Here is a 21226-nt window from a genome sequence, read left to right on the forward strand (position 1 = left end):
ATTCCTAGCTCTGAGCCTGATGGGGGCTCCACGGGGCCTCCACAATGACAACGATGTGGGTTCCATGCAGGGTTCAAGGTGAGGCTAGACTTGGGGCTCAATCTCATGACCATGAGATAATGGCCTGAGCTGAAATCAAGAGTAGAACGCTAAACTGACAAGCCACCCATGTGCCCCTTTATTTTCACTCTAAAAACTTATGATTCAATCCACAGAGAAAAAAATCCACCTTGGCTGAATCTTGCCAACAATACCTTAATATTTTAGAATATGTAAATAGCAATAAGTAAGTATATTTCAGTGAAAAGATTAAGTTTCTTAAAGGAATACATCATAAAACTGCTCTTATCTACTTGTATAACTGTTGGAATTTACAAAGCCCTTTACATGCATTATTTTCTTTAATTTTAGTACTCAGAACAACTCGGTTGGATACTGTAACTAGAAGAAGCTAAGGTGCAAAGGACCTAAGTGACGTGTTCAAATTCTTTTTGCTAGTAAGTGACGGAGCTGAGACTGGAGAAGGCTCCTGAATCCATGTCTGAAGAATTTTTCCATCTCACTGTACAACCCTCCCCCACCTGCAAGAAATTTAAACTCACGATGAACGAAGTATCTATACTATAAGGGAATGATGATTTTTAACGTTTATTTATTAATTTTTTATTGGCATGAAACATACATAACAACATTTACCATTCTGACCATTTTAAGCCTACAATTCAGTGGCATTAAGTACATTCACAATGTTGTTTAAAGATCACACAATCCATTTCCAGGAATTTTTCATTATCCCCAAAAGAAATTCTGTACCCATTGAGCATTCTGTCGCTCCCCATCCCCTAGTCCCCTCAAACCCTGGTAATCTCATCCTACTTTCTGTCTCTGAATTTGCCTCTTTTAAGTACCTCATATAAGTGGAATCATACAATATCTGTTCTTCTTAGACTGTTTTTTTCAGTTAGCATATTATTTTCAAGGTTTATCCCTATTGTACCATACATGAGAATTTCAATTTCAATCATTTTTTTTAAGTTTATTTATTTATGTTGAGAGAGACAGACAGACAGCACAAGCAGGAGCGGGGCAAAGAGAGAGGGAGATAGAGGATCTGAAGTGGGCTCGGTGCTGAGAGCAGAGTCCGATGCAAGACTCGAACTCATGAACCACAAGATCATGACCTGAGCCAAAGTCAGACACTGAACTGACTGAGCCGCCCAGGCACAAGAATTTCATTCCTTTTTGTCACTGAATATAATACTGTGTATACACACACATACACACACACACACACACACACACACACATCACTTTTTGTTTACTCATCTGTTGATAGACATTTGAGGGGTTTCCACCTCTTGGCTGTTGTGAATAGAGTAGTATGAACACTTTGTGCAAGCATTTGTTAGAGTCCCTACTTTCATCCCTTTGGGATACATGTAACTAGACTGGAATTGTTGGATCATAAAGTAATTTTATGTTTAACTTTTTGAGGAGCCACCATGAGACAGGCAAGTAATTTTATATTCCCCAATTGATCAATTTAACAATCCTTTATTTTGTAACTATTTTTTTTTTAATCAGGAAAATTGAAAGAACGTATTAAGAAGCACTTGTTATTCCTGGTTTTAGAGATAAAGGTGTTTATATCTTTTTACACTCACTGCATAGCGGGGAAAAGCTGGATATAGCATACCAGGCCTATTAGAGTTAGTTCTGCCTCTAACACTGTCTAATGGAACATGGTGAGTTTGAACTCAAGTTCTGAAACGCAAAGTGCAGATGTACTCTCAGTGAGTGTCTGGATGGAGGGCGATGGTCAGGCCAATGCTGCTGCATTGTTATGCAAAACAAGGAGGTCATGGAGACTATTGTCTAAAGAGAAAAATAGCCACTTTCCTCTGACAGTCACAGATTGTTAAGGTAGTAGTGCTTTATGCTTCAGTTTGTTTTGCTGATTTCGCTGGTGTAGACAAAACTATGATGTTAAGAGATCTTAAAGACCACCTATTGGCTACCATCAATCCCTACTGTGTAAAGTTCACCTCAAAACCTTTCTGATACAGCAGTGCATATGCCTCTTTCACTGCAATTTACTCGCTTCTGTGGAAACAAGGCATATGATGACACTGGATCCAAACACGTGTCTGAAGTCTCAAAGTTTAAAGTTATGCTACTTCGACTCACATTTGTCATGAGTAACCATCATATTTTCGTATGTTTATTTTTAAGAATATCTTGGTAGATCTGTAGTTCTTACTCATCTTGTAACTGGAAGTTTGTATTCTTTGACTAATATCTTTCCATTTCCTCTACCCACCCCCAACCCCCCAGTCTCTGGTAACCACCATTCTACTCTGTTTCTATGAGTTAGGCTTTTTCAGATTCCACATGTAAGTAGTATCACACACTATCCTTCTATGCCTGATTTATGTCACTTTGCATAATGCCCTCAAGGCCCATCCATGTTGTCTTCAAATGGCAGGATTTCCTTCTTTCTTATTGTTGAACACACACACACACACACACACACACACACACACACACTACACCTTCTTTATTCATTTTTCTGTTGATGGACACATAAGAACTAACTAGTAATTGGGTGCCTGGGTGGCTCAGTCGTTAAGTATCTGACTTCAGTTCACGTTATGATTTCATGGTTCGTAAGTTCAAGTCCCACATTAGGTGAGCTCAATTCCCGCCTCAGATGAGCTTAAGCCCCACTTTGGGTAAAAAAAAATCCGTGAGCCCTGCTTCGGGCGAGCCCTTCTTCTCAGTCTCTCTCTCTCTCTCTCTCTCTCTCAAAAAAAAAAAAAAAAGGAGCTAGTAATTGTGTGATGTGATGGAGAAGTTGGCTAATGCTTGGTGGTAATCATTTTGCAATATATTAAGTGTATCCAATCAACACATTGTGTATACCTTAAACTTTCACAACATTATATGTCAATTATATTTCAATAAAGCTGGGAAAAAAGGAATATGCTGGTAGAATACAAATGTATGCATAAAAGCATTTGTGTTTATATAACACAAATGTGTTTATATATTGTGTTTATATAACACAAATGAGGGTCCCAACAGCCAAAGCACAGAAAAAAAAGATTATCATTTTAAGAGACTTATCTAGATTTTGTTTAGAAACACAGCATCTGGAGAAGAAAACATTCTACTTATTGAAGCCTTATTCTTTGTATTTTAACATACATAATGTTATTTAATCTTAACAACAATCTATAAGATGTAGAGTATTATTCCAGTTTTACAGGACGCTGAGGTCTAGAGAATATATATATATATATATATATATATATTTTTTTTTTTTTTAAATATGAAATTTATTGTCAGATTGGTTTACATACAACACCCAGTGCTCATCCCAACAGGTGCCCTCCTCAGTACCCCTCACCCACCCTCCCCTCCCTCCCATCCCCCATCAACCCTCAGTTTGTTCTCAGTTTTTAACAGTCTCTTATGCTTTGGCTCTCTCCCACTCTAACCTCCCAATATAGTCACATTTTGAGGAACTGTGGATTAGGGTTTCAACAGGTGAATTTTGGGGGAATGAATTAGCTCATAGCAACATTGAACAATCTATTTAATCTTTGCAAACTGCAACTGCAAAATGGAGTAGCACAGTTTCTAGTGACAATTTTTAATCATTTTTCATAGAGCTGATATTTAAACCCAAGTTTATCTGAATTGGAAGTTGGTGATTTTTCTTATTGTGTCATGTTGCATTAGATATTTGTTAACTTAATAAACTTAATAATGGTAATGCTTTAGCATATATAACTATTTATCTTCAGATGTTGAAGAGAGCATTTTAAAGATTTATGAACATGATGATGAGAACACTTAAAGATACACAAATTCATCTTAATTTTTATATATGTCTCCTCGCTCTTTTTAAACTCCCCAAGTGCCAACTATGACATATGGACCAATTAATAAATATGCTATTAATGGGGATGACAATGATGATTCCACTCATGTGTCTCATACCATTAGGAAATACTTCAATAATTTAACAGCCTTCTGGAAGTTTAAAAATGCATGAGAAAAAAGAAATCATTTTTATCTTTCTTAGCTGCTGCTTAACTTATCTTGTCCAATCTGCTTATTTTTTGTTCATTCCTGACTGCTAAGACATATTTGCAAGAACAAGTGGTAGCTGAGCATCCTGACTGTTTGATCTCCAAGTCCCACCGTCTGCCATCAGGAACTCAATTTTACCTGTCAAAGTTCAAAATGAAATGAAATGCACAAACAGACCTGTCTTGGTAATCATGACAAGCCTGTTTTTGTCTTAATGGTTTGGGCTTTTAGCAGAAATGTCATGGCTGTAGTTGGTTCAGGTCATAGGCTGCAAAATCAAGCTGGCTTTCCAAGGAAGAAAAAGAGATGCAAAGCGGTGAAAAGAGATAACCACAGGGCAAGTCTGATTTGTGACAATTATGCTTCCCCAGTTTTCCTGCCACTAGCTCCTTATATTTTCTTTCCCCTTCCCCAGCTTTGTCTCTCTTAAAAATCCCTTCCTTTTCTTTCTGTGTGAAACTCTATTTGAAATTAGTTGTCAAAAAATGGCATTTCCAGAAGTCATGTTCAGGTTTTTAAGGTGTTTTATGTATTCTAGGATTTTATTGCCGGGAAAGACTTGTCTTTCAAGTTAAAAAAAGATAGTCTTTCCTTTCCTCATAAATGGTTATGTTCATGAGATAATTTTCTTTTCTCTTCCTTTTCCCTTTTTTTTTCTGGTTTTTGTTTGTTTGTTTTTGTTTTTAAAGGTAGAAATTTTGCAACTTGCATTGTAGGAGCTTTGTATGACAATCTGGTTCTTAGCCTACTGAAAACAAAATGGTCATAAATTACATGTTTTAGGCAGTTTCTAAAAAGGAACTAAGTCAAGGAAATGTCAAGGCTTCTGTTGTTTAAAGGCGTGGTCACTGGCAAGGGGCAGGTACTTGACTTTTAAAAAAGTGAAACGACAGTTCGAATATTTCACACAAATAGTGCATATTTTAAAATTTTTAAATCTGGTACACTTCTATGACTTTTATCCTACTTTTCAATGTGTACCTTTGTTCTACCTGCTCAGATTCCCTCAAAACTTAATGAGAAACTGAAATTAGTAATTGTTTAGAGTTGCACACTCACAATCTTTATTTTATTACTGAAGATTAAATGACACCAAATAGCTTCCCTGAAATTTAATTTAAACTTTTTCATTTATAGAAGAAGAAATCACAACTCATTAGGATTTGCAATATATGAGATCAATTTTATCTAATCCCTTTAAATTCATAAAACCAGCTTCCTCTGACTAGACTAATACACAAAAGTATTTCTTTTTATTTTCCATTGCAGAACTTCATTAAAATATAATCTGAAGAAAATGAATAAACTTCCTAGCACAAGGAGGGAGCTTTTTAATGGTTTCATTACAGACATCCTGCCAATAGTAACTACTACTGGAACCTTCTCAATTGCTATATCTGGCTTCCCAAATTAAATGGAATAATCAATTGCTGAGTATTTTAAGTCAGGCACAATATTGGGAGTTGTGAATAAGAATATCTGCAGAACATGGCTTCTAACTTCAAGGAATGTCAATCTAAGTGTAAGGGATTAGACAAATATACATATGAATATAATTTAAGCAGAATTAGAAAAAAATGCCAAAATAGAGATTAAAACTTCTATGAAGCTTATAGACAGAAGAAATAGGATGTGGTTGGTGGGACACAGATATCAAGCAAGGCTTTAGAAAATGATGGCATTTGAATTGGTCTTTGTAAAGGTTAGGAATTTGACAAGTGAATGTTCAAAAGGAGGCCATTCCAGAAGGTCAAGAATTGGTGGTAGGAAAACGTGGAATAAGTTTGTAAAACAGTGTGTTTTTATTACTCTATGTCATTAGCACAACTTTTCTTCAGAGTACCTGTGGAAGTCATCAATGCAGAAGTCATGATGTAGGCTAACTGACTGAATTTCTGGAGCATACTTCTCCATGGTTAAGATTGTTGGTATAAGTATCCTCAGAGGTACCTATAGGATCCTATTTCTGACTTGTCATCAAATCTGGTGTAGGTTTCCAAATGCCAGAGAATATACAGTTGAACAGATTTATAAACTTTGTCAAGATAATATGTATGTGGCCAAAAATCTGTCTATTTTCTTTTAGGGAATACACAAAAATTTAATTTTACTTTGGAGTGTGTGTGTGTGTGTGTGTGTGTATGTGTGTAATGGATAGACACACACACATACATTAAAAATTTAAAAACAGTGAAAGAAGCTACTTAGTCTAAGTTTCAATGACAAAATACTTGATTTACTACCAAGGACTCTGGAATTGAGGGAGGAGGTGAGTGGGAACCTAAAGAATTGTGACACATTCATTGAGTTCCTTAATTGGGGATCAGACCTGGGAGCTTAGCAAGATGCAGTAACTAAGAAATTGAAAAGATGAAAACAATCCAGCCAGCTCAGGTATGAGTTCTGGTCTTTTAGACGATGGAGTCAAGCTCCCTGTTTCACACACTTAATGGATAATTACTTTAATTAAAGCAGGTGAAGAGAGTGCATTCTGGGAACAAGAGAGAAAAAGGAGGGGAAAAAGAATTATTTTTCTGTGTTTTGGCTGAGTTAACACAGGGATTGGGATTTTGGAAGTATCGTCCTGAATGGGGCATGCTTGCTGCCTTTCTCTATGCCTGGTTCTGCTTACACATGAAATTCCAAAATTGTGTTTAGTTTTTGCTTTTGTCTTCTGGTCTAGAATAAATGAAAATGATTCTTTTTAATTAATAATTACTTGATAAAGCTATAATGAAATGAAAATTTACTTTTTTGCAAACAGCATGACATACCTAGTAAGAGAGCTATAACTGTGAAGGCAAGAGAATGAAGAATCTAGCTATTGAGAAGGTCTGGCCTACAGATAAATAGTCTTTCCTGGACCACTGAAATGATCTCCAAACTGGTATTTCTGGTCCCAAGGATATCTACATCTTTGCCCATGATATAGACTGCTAGTGACTTGAAAGCAACCTTTTTACAAAATATCAAAAATAAAGCAACAACAAAAACTCTTCAATTATTCCCCGTGGCCTACAAGGTAATGTTCAGACTCTTTAGTATTCAGTGTTCTCCGAAACACGGATCCTTCTTCAATATTCTCTAATAATTCATTCAACTACTCTTTCAACCATTCAGCATTTCTCAACACGTACTCTTGTGGCAGAGAAACATTCCTTGTGGCCATAGGGAGACATTCTCGTGTCTCTACACAGTCTTCTGTATTATCCCAACTGGTTGCTCAACAGTTTCCAATTACAGGTTTTTGCTCAAACTCTCCATCTGTCAACATGTTATATCTTCTTTCAGTTGAATATTATCCATTCTTAAAGACCAAACTCAAGCCCCACATCTTCCCCAAGTATAAAGTCTGTGGGGTTACACTGAATTCCATGTATTGTGCTATTCCTTGATTATAGTCTTTTTGAATTGACACTTAATTCTTGCTTGTCAGCTCTCTGCTTTTCCTGTCACTTAGCTAATCTGTATAGATTTATTTCTGTTAGCCTTTCCCTTCACAAACCAATCTCTTTATTCCATTCATCATTCTTGTCTTCCTTCTTTGAACTTAATCTAATTTGTCTTAATTTCTTGACATGGAAGTTTCCAGAGTAAAATATTCCAGGTGGATTCATGTCAAAATCCTGTAGAGTATTATCTATCTCTTTGTTTTAACTGAATTCAGCCATAAATGTTCAGATTTCATTCTTACAGCTCCTTATGCATACTTCTGTCTGACCATATCATATAAGAAGTGACCATCTATGAGTTTATTGCACTAGATTGTGAGCTCTGAAAAGGCAGAGTGTTTGCACTCATCCATTTGAAATATTTTGAATTGAATGTTATGTGTCTGTGACAATTTCTGCTATAATATGTATTGTTATTACTTTTGGTAGGAAAAAATGTCTATATTAAAATTTTCAAACACCTGAATATTAATATTAGTATGTTTAGACCATTACAATTGCTGTGTTGGGGCACCTGGGTGGCTCAGTCGGTTGAGCATCTGACTTCGGCTCAGGTCATGATCTCACAGTTTGTGAGTTCGAGCCCCACGTTGGGCCCTGTGCTGACAGTGCCCGGCCTGCTTCAGATACTCTGTCTCCCTCTCTCTGCCTCTCCCCCACTCGTGTGCATGCTTTCTCTCTCTCACTCTTTCAAAAATAAATAAACATTAAAAAATAAAACAATTGCTGTGTTGGGTTAGACTTTTCTACCAACAATTTTTTTTTTTTATGTTTAATTACTTTTTGAGAGAGAGAACAAGCTGGGGAGGGGCAGACAGAGAGGGAGAGAGAGAGAGAATCCCAATCAGGCTCAGCAATCTCAGCACAGAGCCCAATGGGGCTTGAACCCACGAATGGTGAGATCACGACATGAGCTAAAATCGAGAGTTGGTTGCTTAACCAACTGAGCCACCCAGGCGTCCTGAGACTTTTCTGCCAATAAATTGATATCTATTCTAGATCCACCTTTTTTTTTTTTTTTTTTTTGCTCTTGCTTTGTGATAATGGAGCTAGATTCTATAAACATTGCCCATTTGTCCGTTGGCACTATGTTAGGGTTTGTCAAAGGGCACTGGAGGAAAACCACAAGGCAAAGAAGAGGAAGCAGCTTCTTTTCCAGGTTTCCATAGGCTTTTCTCCTTGCTCATCTGGCATTGCTGTCGGCAGCATGTGGGAGAGCCAGTGATGCTCACTGGCACCCCAGCAGGAGGGTGCCTACCCATTATCCCAGGCCACCAACACCCCAACTGATTTCTCTTGTCATACAGTAGGCTGCAGTCACACCATCTCTTATGGGGGGTGAATCTCAGCCTCAGAGAGAGAGGCTCTTCAAATTTCTTCCTTCTTTGGATACTCTCCCTCAGATTGCAATACAATCTGTACAAGAAGACTAGTGGGCATTAACTAAAGAGTAGTGTATTTAAAAAACTAGATAATAATTCCACTGGACTCTTACTTTTTAGACATCTCTGGGAATAGTTTAGCATATTTCAACAAAGTTTCATAAGGATATTAACCAACTGGAATGCATACAAATGAAAGAAATTAGGATGGCAATAAGTCTCAAAAAATGACTCTGTATGAAAATGGTTGAATTAAATAAGGATGTTTGGTCTAGAGAAGAAAACCTTTGGGAAAGAAGGCAGCTAACTATTTAATTATTTGAAAGGTTGTCTAGTGACAGAGGCGTTGAATTTATTCATTGTGGGTCCAGAAGGCAAAATAAGTATTAAAGGGTAGTAATTATAAGGAACAATGTTACTGCTAAATATAACAAAGAAATAGAATAATGAGTTCTGAATATCTTGAGTGTCTAGTAGTTTTGGCAAGAAAATAGAATCATAAAAAGAAAAATACCATGACAAAACACTGTATGATCTAGTATAACAGTGTAACAGATACATGTGCTTCAAGAAGAGCCTGAAAATCATTTGTTAGGGATTTTGTAGAGAAGAGAATCAAGAAGAGAATCGATGCATTACACAGTTCTGGGATATCTTCCAAGTTGAAATTTCATGATTTTATTAAATCAAATTACTTTGTTAAAATGTAACATTTAACTATTCACCTACAAGTCTTTGGAAACATGGTGACCTGAATCTTGTTTCTTTTCTGCTTAGCACCAGTTCCAGTCTTTTTGACTTTTCTCAGTCAAACTTATGCAGAATTAAGGAAGAAATCAAAATTGAACTTTCATATTATCTAGAAATAAAAAGAACGTTTCTTCCAAAACCTATGGGACACACTAAAAACTAGACTCAGAAAAATATGTACCTTAAACGTGTTCATTATTACAGACTAAACATGAAAAAGAAGAGAATTCAGTCTTAATCTTACTGGATAAACAGCAACACAATAAGCCAAAGTAAACTAGGGAGAGGAAACTAATATCGGGCTTACGTCTGAAAATCTATCAGCCTAATCTGGCACAAAAACAAATGAAAGGAGGAAAATATGATTTTCATCAGTAGATGCTAAAGAGGTATTTGATAAAGTTCAGAGGCATTCCTTACGATATACTCTAAGTAAAACAGTCCAAAAGAAAACTACATACATATGTGCCCCAAACAAGAAGGAATACTGACTGATTCTTCCATTCCTTATTGACTTGGTTTATACTGTGTCAATAACCACCTTCACGGGTACCATCATGTATAAACATAGCTTACTGTTGTAGTCTGTATTCTACTTTCACCGAATTGCCAGTTTTTATCCCTAAATTGCACATTTGTAGAAGGGAGCATCTCCTTCATAATTACTATTCTTCAAGTTTTTTTTTTTTTTTTTTTTATAATATTCTCAGCTCTAGATAAACTTTAGAAACATTGTCAGTTCTTCCCCACCACTGTCATTTTTTTCCCAGTCTTTCTTGGCAAATCATTTTGTCCCTTCATGAAGTTTTCAGTTAAAGAACATGACTAAAAGGCTGTTAAACATATGTTTATAAATTAAGTTGATCCTTCTGATGCTGGTGTCCAGAATCAAAGCAAAGTCAGTAGCTATCTATATAAAATTCTGTCTGGGTTTGGTACATGGTAAGACATATTTTCTCTTGATGTCTTTCTGTTACCTTCACAAATAAAAGATGACATAGCTGAAGACAGAATTCTTGTTACAATCTTTTCCCTCAAAAATATCTGTTATTGACGTCCTAGTATAACATCACAGAGAAAACTGAGTCCAACTTTAGTTTTTCTCTTAAAGTTAGCTTTTTTTTTTTTTTTTTTTTGGCATGGATACCAATAGCTTTGTTTACATTTCAAATTGTAAAAACCTCATTTATAAAATCAATTATATTTTATCTTTCATTGCTTACTCTTTCGTGCTCTGTAATATTATTTTCTGTGACAATATCTATTATTTCCAGATTAAACTCTATGAACTTACATCCATTTCTTTTTCCTTGTTCTCATTTTGCCACTTTCCTCTATTTTACTCAGGAAATGTTTTTCCCTAATATCACTTATTGGCTCCCCACCCCAAGTGGGGTATCAAATGTGCCATTTACTTCTTCCTATGAGGCATTGTATCGAATCTGGAGTTCAGTTAAAGATCAGCTGATATTTTCCAGATTAGTCTCTTCTTGCCACTTATGAATATTCTTTAGAGGCACTTTTGTTCTGAGCCTTATTGAGCTAAATTAACAGGCATTTTCTTTAATATTCTTCAGTTCTTAAATCTTTTGTTTTTATTTTTATTTTTAAATTGAGATAAAATTGGTGTATAACATTGTATTAGTTTTAGGTGTACAGCATAATGATTTGATATATTGCAAAATGATTACCAAAATAAGTTTAGTTCACATCCATCACCACACATAATTAAAAAATTGTTTTTCTTTGTGTTGAGAACTTTTAAGATCTTCTCTCTTAGCAACTTTCAAATATACAACACAGTAAAATTAACTATAATCACTTATGTTGCCAGGACTTACTAATCTTATACCCAGAAGTGTGTGTATTTCAACCACATATTCATTTTGAACAGAATTAAATCTTACTCAGAGGCATGAGGTCCCTTTGAGACCTCACAATATTGCTGGGCTTACTTGTAGTGAGGAATTTTTTCATAAACTGCCCGGCTTTTTTTTCTCATTAGTTCTTTTCTAAGTCAATATTCAGTGTTTACATTATTATGACTATGTAAATATTATTTACAGTTGAGCAAATGTGATTACATTTCCTTCTTGTACAAATTGTTTACTTGGCCTTTGTGATGGCCTCATATTTTATCCTTCCTGGAGTTCTCCATTGTCCTGCTGTAACCCGGACGGGTCCCCTCTGGGTCTGCTACAAAGCTACAATCTTGGTACTTTTCTTCACCAGTCACTGGGACCTTTTTCTTTTTTGCGTTAGATGTTTTTTTGGTTTTTGTTTGTTTGTTTTTTGTTTTTGTTTTTTGGTTCATCAATGATTCTGGTGGAATGAGCATGAGTAAATTTCTTAAAAAGGATCTGCTAATCCTTTGATTTCTGAAAATGCAGTTGATTCTCATTATTCACGGATTCTGTATTTGTGAATCTGCAACGATTACTTATAGCCCTCAGATCAATACTTGTGTGCTTTTGTGGTCATTAACAGACATACCCAGAGTGGCAAAAAGTTTGAGTTCCGAGGCAGCACACAAAGTTTCTTTGTTCAGATCTGACACTGCAGATAAGTATACTTTTGTGGTCTACTTATGCCACACTTTTTGCACTTTTGTGCTTTTCATTGGTGATTTTCCTGTCTGCAATGGCTCCTAAATAGTATGCCAAAGTGCTGCTTAGTGTTCCTAACCACAAAAGGCTGTGACGTGCCCTAGGGAGAAAATATGTGTGTCAAACAAGCTTGCTTTAGGCAAGAATTACAGTGCGGTTGGCCATGAGTTCAATGTTAATGAATCAATGATATGTAGGACATAAGCTATCTTTAAACAGAAACACACACAAAGCAAGGTTATGTATTAATTGGTTAACGAAAATGTTGTGACCAGAGGCTCACGGGAACCTAATCCTCTATTTCCCTTAAGAGTAATGGTTCAGTATTTGTTGATGCAGTGGTTGGAGTGACTTTATAGAACCGAACTACCACAAAAATACAAGAGTCAAGTGGATCTTTTCCTTATCTTTCTTTATGCTTGATTGACAAAGTGTTTGGTAGGAGTGACAGTCTGGATCTTCGGGTTGGATATCACTTGCAGAATTTTGAGGGCATTACTTCGTTGTCTGTCATTTCCTAATGTTGAGAAATTTGATGTCATTTTGATTATGAGTCTGTGTATGTGACTTTTATTCCTCTACTTGAAGGTTTAAGGTCTTCTCATCTATAGTAATTAAACTGCCTTAGTCTGGATCATCTGTCATTCTCTGTGTTGAAAATATTTCCTTTGAAAACTCCTGTGTTTCAGTTTTAGGACATTTTCTGGCATTAATTATTTGATAATGTCCTATTTTCTCATTGTGAAACAATTACTACTAGATATTGCTCTCTGAGAGTAAGCCTCTAATCATTTTTAAATCTTTACTATTTTCCAGCGCTTTGCCTTTGTGATCTTTTAAGTTTATATTCCAAACTTTCATTGAACTTTTCATTTCTGCTGTTTTTAATTTCTAGGAATTTTTTTTGCTTTGTTTTGAGATTTTTTTGGTTTATTTTAGTTTAGTTTATACTCCTTTTACTCCCTGTATTTTATACTCCTTATATTTCTTTTACTTTTGTGGAATTCTGATTTTCTCTGGGGTTTTCTTCCTGTCACGTTAGAGTATTTTCTCAAATATCCGGTGATCTTCAGATCAGAATTCAGAGCATGGCACCAAAAACCTGGCTGGATGTTGGATGTGTGTGTGTGTGTGTGTGTGTGTGTGTGTGCATACATATGCAGGACTTGCTGACTGGAGGGTCTCATTGCGGTGTGATGGGGCAGGATCCTAGGGTTTACTGGGATTGTAAAATGTGAGTATTACCAGATCTTCTGAGATGGCCAGTTTTCTCAGAGAGGATAAACTGCTAAGTCTTAATTAAAGAGAAATCTCATCCGGGTCTAATGTTGAAAAATAATGGCTCTTTAAGGTTGCCCTAATTTTTCCATAAGCCATTAAGATGGTGGCAGGATTCCCCACCCCACCCCCTGCCCCCAACTGTGAAGCTAGAGCATGGGTTGGAGTGTTAGGAATTAATGTGATTTCTGGCACTAAGCAAACATTTCACATATATTAATTTTCTTCCTCATGGTAGAATATCTTGCAAAGCAAAGGGAGTCACCGAAGACCAGACAGGAGAACATAAACTCCTCTTTGAATGCATACATTTTTTAAATGAAGAAAATGAAAGAGAAGCAGATGGGAGGAGAAGAGGGGAGGAAGAGAAGGGTGAGGAGGTGAGAGAAGGATAATGGGAGGAGAGAGAGGAAAAAAGAGGGAAAGGAAGAGGAGGAGACTGAGGAGGAAAGAAAAGAATAGCGAGAGGGAAGGAGGGGAAAGGAGGCAGGAGAGGGGAAAAAGAGGTGAGGGGAGCTGAAGAAAGGTTGAGCACAGGGTTTCTCAGTCTCCCGTGATGTGGTTACTGGTTAATTTGCCAGTTATGTCATTCAGTGTCTCTTCTAAGATACCCTTGGTGCAGCCAAATGGCACTCCTAGTTATCTCCAGGATAGAAACTAAGGCTGCCTGTGTCCCATCACGACTTTTTGTTTATAACCTGTCTTTCAAGAATTATCAAGTAATCCCTCACACCACAAAGATATGCTTATTTTTATTTTTTTCTCCTATAGCAGATTAGAGTTGCCAAGAAATGCCTTGTATTATAGATACAAGCTTCTTTGTGTTTATACACTTCATGAGATGACAAGGTCCTTAAAGGCAAAGACAGTCTTGTCCAAAACTTCTCAATTACTGTAGTGAAGGACCAGCTTTTTCTTTTAAAAATTTCCCATCCATCACAGACTGATAATTTTATAAAACACAAAATCATACACTTAGATGTCAAAGCAGGATAAAAATGCTATAAAATGTTCTAAATGCTTTCTCTTCCCTTTTGTATTTTACTAGTCACACTGGTTAAAATCAGTTCATGGATTGGCACTGTTTTACTGAATCCACTATCTTGCTTTGATCCTGGAAATATGATTTGAGAAGAATTTTGTACAGAATAAATTAAATCACATCCAAATGTAATTAAATTGATATTCAGAAATAAAGATAAAGATCCTGGATTTGATTAGAATGAAATGGCATCATAATATCCACTTCTTGTTTTTAACTCTTGGTTTGTAGTTTGAAGGTTTAAATGTTAAGCAGTTAGCAATGTTCTCAAAAATAATGCAAATTGCAGAAGTTTTTCAATCTACTCGACATTTAAGTCTAAATAATTTGGGGCCACCCTTTGTCTGTCATTGTTAAAAGTAAAGTTTCGCCTTACTAAATTTTCCAGCAATGATAAGTTGGTGTTGTGATCTTTGTAGTATGGAAGAAAGCTCAATATTCAATCATACTAATAGGAAACTATTTCTGTCTAGTAGTCTGGTTTTAAAACAGAGTCTGACATTGTTATTACATAATATTTCACACATACACTCACAGTGGTCTTCACATAATGAATTTGCACTTAATGAAATTAGACAGCTATTCATTGAACAAAGGGCAGCAATGCTATCAAATTATTTCTTGTGAACTTCAAACTAACAATTGGTAACTGAAGCAAATAGGAATGAATGTTTGGATTTATTGGGAAGCCCCCTAATCTCTGACTCGGTGGTCTGACATGGGAATCTGGAGTGCTCAGCATGCCAGGGGTCTACTGAGATTCATTTTGGTCATCAAAGGCCCATGATTAAGGAACACATTTTTAAAATCACTTCTTTAGGGAGCCTCACTTTTTAAAAGGCTTTCAAGATTTTTGGTATCCGATAGGGCTGTAATATACACTTCACTGAAATGCCACTAGCACGATAAGATAATTTAACCAAGATCTGGGAGAAATATCTCATCAAGTGTTTCATCTTTTTTATGCTTTTCATTGAAGCTAAGAGGAAGCGATAGTCCAGGGTTGTCTACTGTTGAATTAAACCAGAGGCACTGTTATGTTATTTTGAAGTTGAATGTGGCCTGCAGGTTCTAATGGTTAAGTTCTGAATGTGGTCTAATGAAAATTTCACCAGAGAAATAATGTTTCTAAAGACATGAAACATTGGGGGTTGATTTTTCATTTTAATATCTACCTTAGTTGGCATCCCAAAACAAAGTTGTTTAATACATTTTTTTTTTTTTGCCATGATTAGCTTCTAAAGTGTAAGTGATGCCTGGCTCTTGCTAATATTTGGCAGCTATCGATTTTACTGTGATAACTGATTTGTTCTGCAGAGTTAAGTAGGGAATCTTTTGAATCAGAAGTATTCTGCACTTTGAAAATGTCATTAAAAGTGTTGAAAAGGTCACATTTTGAGATTGATGAAATAGAGATCAGTCATTCTTGGCTGGATGAACAGAATTTAATTGGAAGCGAGGCTTTAAAACTTTTGCCAGCAGTTTCATAATGCAAATCTGAGATTCACACTGCCTCTGGAGGGAATAAATAACTCTTTATGTACATGATTATTTTCCTGAATAATTAAAGCTATTGTGTGGATGTTCATGATGATTCAAATGAACGTGAAACCCAGAAGAGAGAATGAAGCATCAGTGTGCATGAAATTGACCGCTCTTTAAGCAAAAGCCCCAGCCGGGACTCCATTTTAAAATGGCTACCAATGTGCTTTGTGTCTTTATGGAGATTACATCATATCTCTGTGTCTTAGTTTTCCAGTATTAAAATAATTACAACATCTATTTTCTTTATATGAGAATCAGTATAGATGTATTGAACAATAGGAAATAAAGGCTAATCAATAATTTGGACCCTTGAGGAAGGGGTCCAGGAAATTATTTAGGTAAGCAAGTATAATTCCACTGGAAAGCCCATTTCAGGTACCTTTATGGAGTTAAAAATAAGAAAAATTAATTAGCTTTCTTTCCTTGGATGTGGGTCGACTTTAATTTAATGAAATCAACACTTCATTTATTTTGAATATTTATTTCTTCTGAGTATTTTCAGGACAGATTTAAAAAGTATATGAAACTAAGATCTTATTTCCAATTGAATCAATAGCACTATCTTCATGTAGTGTTTCTAAATATGAAACCTAAGTAATCCAAGCCATAATTTATATTTTATTCATATCTATATCCAATAAATTTATGTTTCATTGGTCAAACTATCTGCTTACCCTTTCCAATGTAGCCTGACACTTTAAAAACTCATGTTCCTCAAAGACAGTGCTGGTGGTAATAAGAAAATGGTAGTAATTGTGTAAGTTAATATACTTGTCAAAGCTCTGATTGTTTTAAATTTGATTCCAGGATATCATTTAAGATTACTTCTTCTCATGAGTAAGATTTTATGTATGACAAGTTCAGTTATTTATTTTCTTATGTATGGGTATTTGATGTCTACAAATTCGTTTGGCTACTTTAAAATTGTATGAAATGAAGTGATCATAAATCCTTTGTAGACTTTAAAGGACTTCTCATTAGACTTGCCTTTTTAATATAATTATAGGGTGAGGATTGCTATGACTAAGAGCTTAGAGGATACAGTAAGATTATTTAGCCAATGTTACTTACGTTACAATTTTAACAGCATTTTTATCTTAAATGGACATCTAGCCTTTATGATATCAGATTCGTTATTGGGTTGAGTGGATTTAATGATTGAACAGGTGTTTCTCCTGTCTGTCTGTCTGTCTGTCTCTCTCTCACACACACACACCAAATGACAGATTGACTTTTAAATACCTTAATTTATTATGATCAAATATCTCATCCAAATTCTAGGGTGGGGAGAGGTTACCTGAGATATATAATGATACCAATTCTCAAAGTAAAACTGATATGAACTGTGACATTTGGCTTAATGTGACACTTTATTATATGGATGAATTAGACACTAGTGGAAGTGCTGATAACACTCTTTTGAAATATCATCAGCTATAAAGTCCTGCACCACTGCTTTCTTTATAAGCAGAACTTAAATAAATCTATTTAATGATCCTATGTATTTTCTTCCCTCTAAGTAACACTATACTCCTGCCTGCTATAATCTGCAATTACTTTCTTTTCCCTGAGGAGAACATTTCACTGAAGAAATAAAAGTCGTTTCAGTCACCATGAGTCTCTCTGCTTCCTAAGACATTTTCAAATGGTAAGGACTGAGGAAGACTGTTTTTGATGACTCTACTCTATTTTATTATTGGAGAGTAATGAATTCTTGTTCCTTAAAAATGTGTCCTGGAGCCCATGCATTCAAGACACCACTGTCAGGATATATACATACATGACCGATGACCCAATTTATTGGTGATACTGTACCTGTCATCACAGTGCAGTTTAAATGATTTTGACAAGTACAGAAGAGTGGCATTGACAGGTGCAGAAATAAATAATGGGTTTAAGCTTTCAAATGTTTTTACAGCATTTCCCTGAGTGGCAGGTTGATAAATTAAAATTACAGTTGTAGCATCAGGCCTGAGAGCACAAGGCTTTAGATTACAAAAATAGCGCCGTGGAAACTTTGTGTACTCTCCAGAGAAGCAGCCTGGAGGGCCTAGGGAAAAAATGAAACAAGAGCACTTGCTAAAGGAATCATTAATTTTGCGGTAGCACTGTCTGAGTCTAAACAAATAGAAAAAACAAGATTTTTAGAAGAGGAAAATTGGCTTTATCCCCTTATCCCTTTTTCCCTGGAGACTCACAGAAAATTGAAACCACACTATCAAAAGATAGGCATTGAGTCGGCCATTCGTGGTTTCAGGATGTCAGATGGGTGTATTTTGAGCTTCGGGACAGATTCTTGTTAACCTTCCCTTAGTTTTGACGCTCCACCTGGATTTTAGCCTATCATACTGTCACCATGATCCCACAAAGTTCAGCTGAGAAACCCCTAAGACATCACTCCATCACTCACTGACTCTAATACTCTCAAAAATGTTATTTTCATCAGGCATTTCTGTTCCATTATTTTTTTGTTGTACACATCTTATTCAACGAAAATTGTATATATTTAAGGTGTACAACATGACATCTTGATACACATACACACTGTGAAATGATTACCATAATGAAGCTGATGAACATATCCATAACATCACATAGTTATTTCTTTGTGTGATGAGAGCACTTCAGACCTACCTTTTTTTTTTATAGTGAATTTCAAGTATACAATATAGTGTTATTAACTAAAGTCATCGTGTTCTAATTCCTATTCATTCTATATACCTGAAAACTCTGCCTCCCTAATTCTCCTATTCCCTGGCAACCATCATTCTACTCCTTGTTTCTGAGTTCAGTTATTTTAGTTTCCACCTATAAGTGAGATCATGCAGTATTTGTCTTTCTATGTCTGGCATCTGTAATGTCCTTCAGGTTATTCCACACTGTTGCAAATGGCAGAATTTCCTTCTTTTTAAAGGCTGGATAACATTCTATTATACGGAATTATGTAATATTTCATAAATACAATATTTTCTCTATCCATTTATCTGTTAATGGACACTTGGATGTTTCTATGTCTTGGCTATTGTAAATAATGCTACTATGAATATGGGGGATGCAGATATCTTTTCAAGTTAGTGTTTTCACTTCCTTTGGATAAATAGAAATGGAGCTGCTGAATCATAGGGTAGTCTTATTTTTATTTTTGGAGGAACCTCCACACTGTTCTCTGTAGTGGCTGCACCAGTTTACTTTCCCCCAACAGTGCACAAGGATTCCCTTTTCTCCAGGTTTTCACCAGCACTGGTAATCTTTTCTCTTTTTGATAAGAGTCCTTCTTTTTTTTTTTTTTTTTAATTTTTTTTTTTAACGTTTATTTTTGAGACAGAGAGAGACAGAGCATGAACGGGTGAGGGGCAGAGAGAGAGGGAGACACAGAACCGGAAGCAGGCTCCAGGCTCTGAGCCATCAGCCCAGAGCCCGACGCGGGGCTCGAACTCACGGACCGCGAGATCGTGACCTGAGCTGAAGTCGGGCGCTCAACTGACTGAGCCACCCTGGCGCCCTGATAAGAGTCTTTCTAACAGGCGGGAGGTGATTTCATTCTGCTCAAGTCATGAATGAGTCTTTTCAAGTCATGCCTGAACTACTACAACAGCTTTCTAGATGGCTCTACTATGAACTTTGGGAAACATCACTCTTTGGTTAAAAACAAAACAGACAAGCAAACATCCAATGATTCCGTTGACTCCACAGAATGAAAGGATACTCATCCTCTTCCCTCTCTCAATATTCTAGGCAATTTTTAACCTGACCTTGAGGATTAACTCAGGTCCTGCTTTTTGGCTAGAAAAATTTCCTGATAATCTGGCCATTTCTTCCAACTTCTCAGTTTTTATTTTTATTAAATTTTTTTAATGTTTATTTTATTTTTGTGAGAAAGAGAGAGACAGAGCACAAGTGGGGGAGGGTCAGAGAGAGAGGCAGACACAGAATCTGAAGCAGGCTCCAGGCTCTGAGCTGTCAGCACAGAGCCCAACATGAGGCTCGAACTCACAAACCATGAGAACATGACCTGAGCTGAAGTCGGCACTTAACCAACTGAGCCACGCAGGTGCCCCCAACTTCTCAGTTCTTAAGATTAACTCTTAATTCCTAAATGATTGGTGAACACCGATTACTTTACAGCAGTCATATAATTTTGTTTTGTGTTTTCATGCTTTACTGAAACCATACCTAAACTGGTGTTGCTTTCCTTTTTTCATGCTCCTCTCATTAAAGTTTTTAGTATTGTGAATGACATTTTCTATAAATCTAAGTACCCTCTGGAACTGTCTCCCTGTCTTCACGCTATTTTACTTTTTCTTGTCTATCTTCCTCAAAGATCTTCTGAGTATGGCAGTCCTTCATTTCTGTGCCGATTTCAGTCTCTTGTGAATTTCTATTCCCAGAATTCAACTGCATTACTAGGAACTGAATATTCAGGCTTTGGGGATTCAATTAGTTAACATTTCTATCATTCAGTGGAACTTAACTCCTTTAGGAAAAAAAAAACTATTAATATAATTTTTTGTTGCACAGTATAGTGAAATAGTAATAGGTTATTTATTTTGCTGTTTACTAGGTGTCAGACACTGCTAAGCACTTTGCAATATTATATCATTCAAGACAGTCCTAAGAGTTAGTGGAGAAGAGCTAAACAGATTGCCCAAGGTACCTAGCTAGGAAGTAACAGAATGGAATTCAAACCAAGGAAATCAAATTACAGAATTTAAGCTCTTAAAATAGGTCGCGAACAGTACATCAATGTATAGCATCTATTAGTAAATGTAAGGTGTCATACAAAACCCAGAAAAAAGTAAAATAGTGTAAATATTGGACCTAATAAGAGTGTCAAGATTTAATAATGTCTTCATAACAACAGCAGAAGTATACTGAAGATCCAAATTCAGTTCCAAGAGTGGAAATAAAAGGGGGAAAATATCCCCCAAGAAAAACTATTAAAAAATATAGATGCTAGCAATTATGTGAGGATCAATTTTTGCTGTCTTGGCACTGTTCGCTTCCTCTTGTTTGGATTTAGTAGAATGGGAACACTCCATCTCAGGGCACACAGGAGACTGAGGCTTGACTGGA

The 21226-nt window shown here is 36.1% G+C and overlaps 1 protein-coding gene across 1 annotated transcript in view; it reads right to left on the reverse strand.

The window, feature by feature from the left end:
• Positions 1-21226, reverse strand: part of RALYL (RALY RNA binding protein like) — a 148357-nt gene that overhangs the window by 95947 nt on the left and 31184 nt on the right. The window lies entirely within an intron of this gene.

The sequence above is a fragment of the Panthera uncia genome, chromosome F2, assembly GCF_023721935.1.
Source record: "Panthera uncia isolate 11264 chromosome F2, Puncia_PCG_1.0, whole genome shotgun sequence".
Lineage (NCBI taxonomy): Eukaryota > Metazoa > Chordata > Mammalia > Carnivora > Felidae > Panthera > Panthera uncia.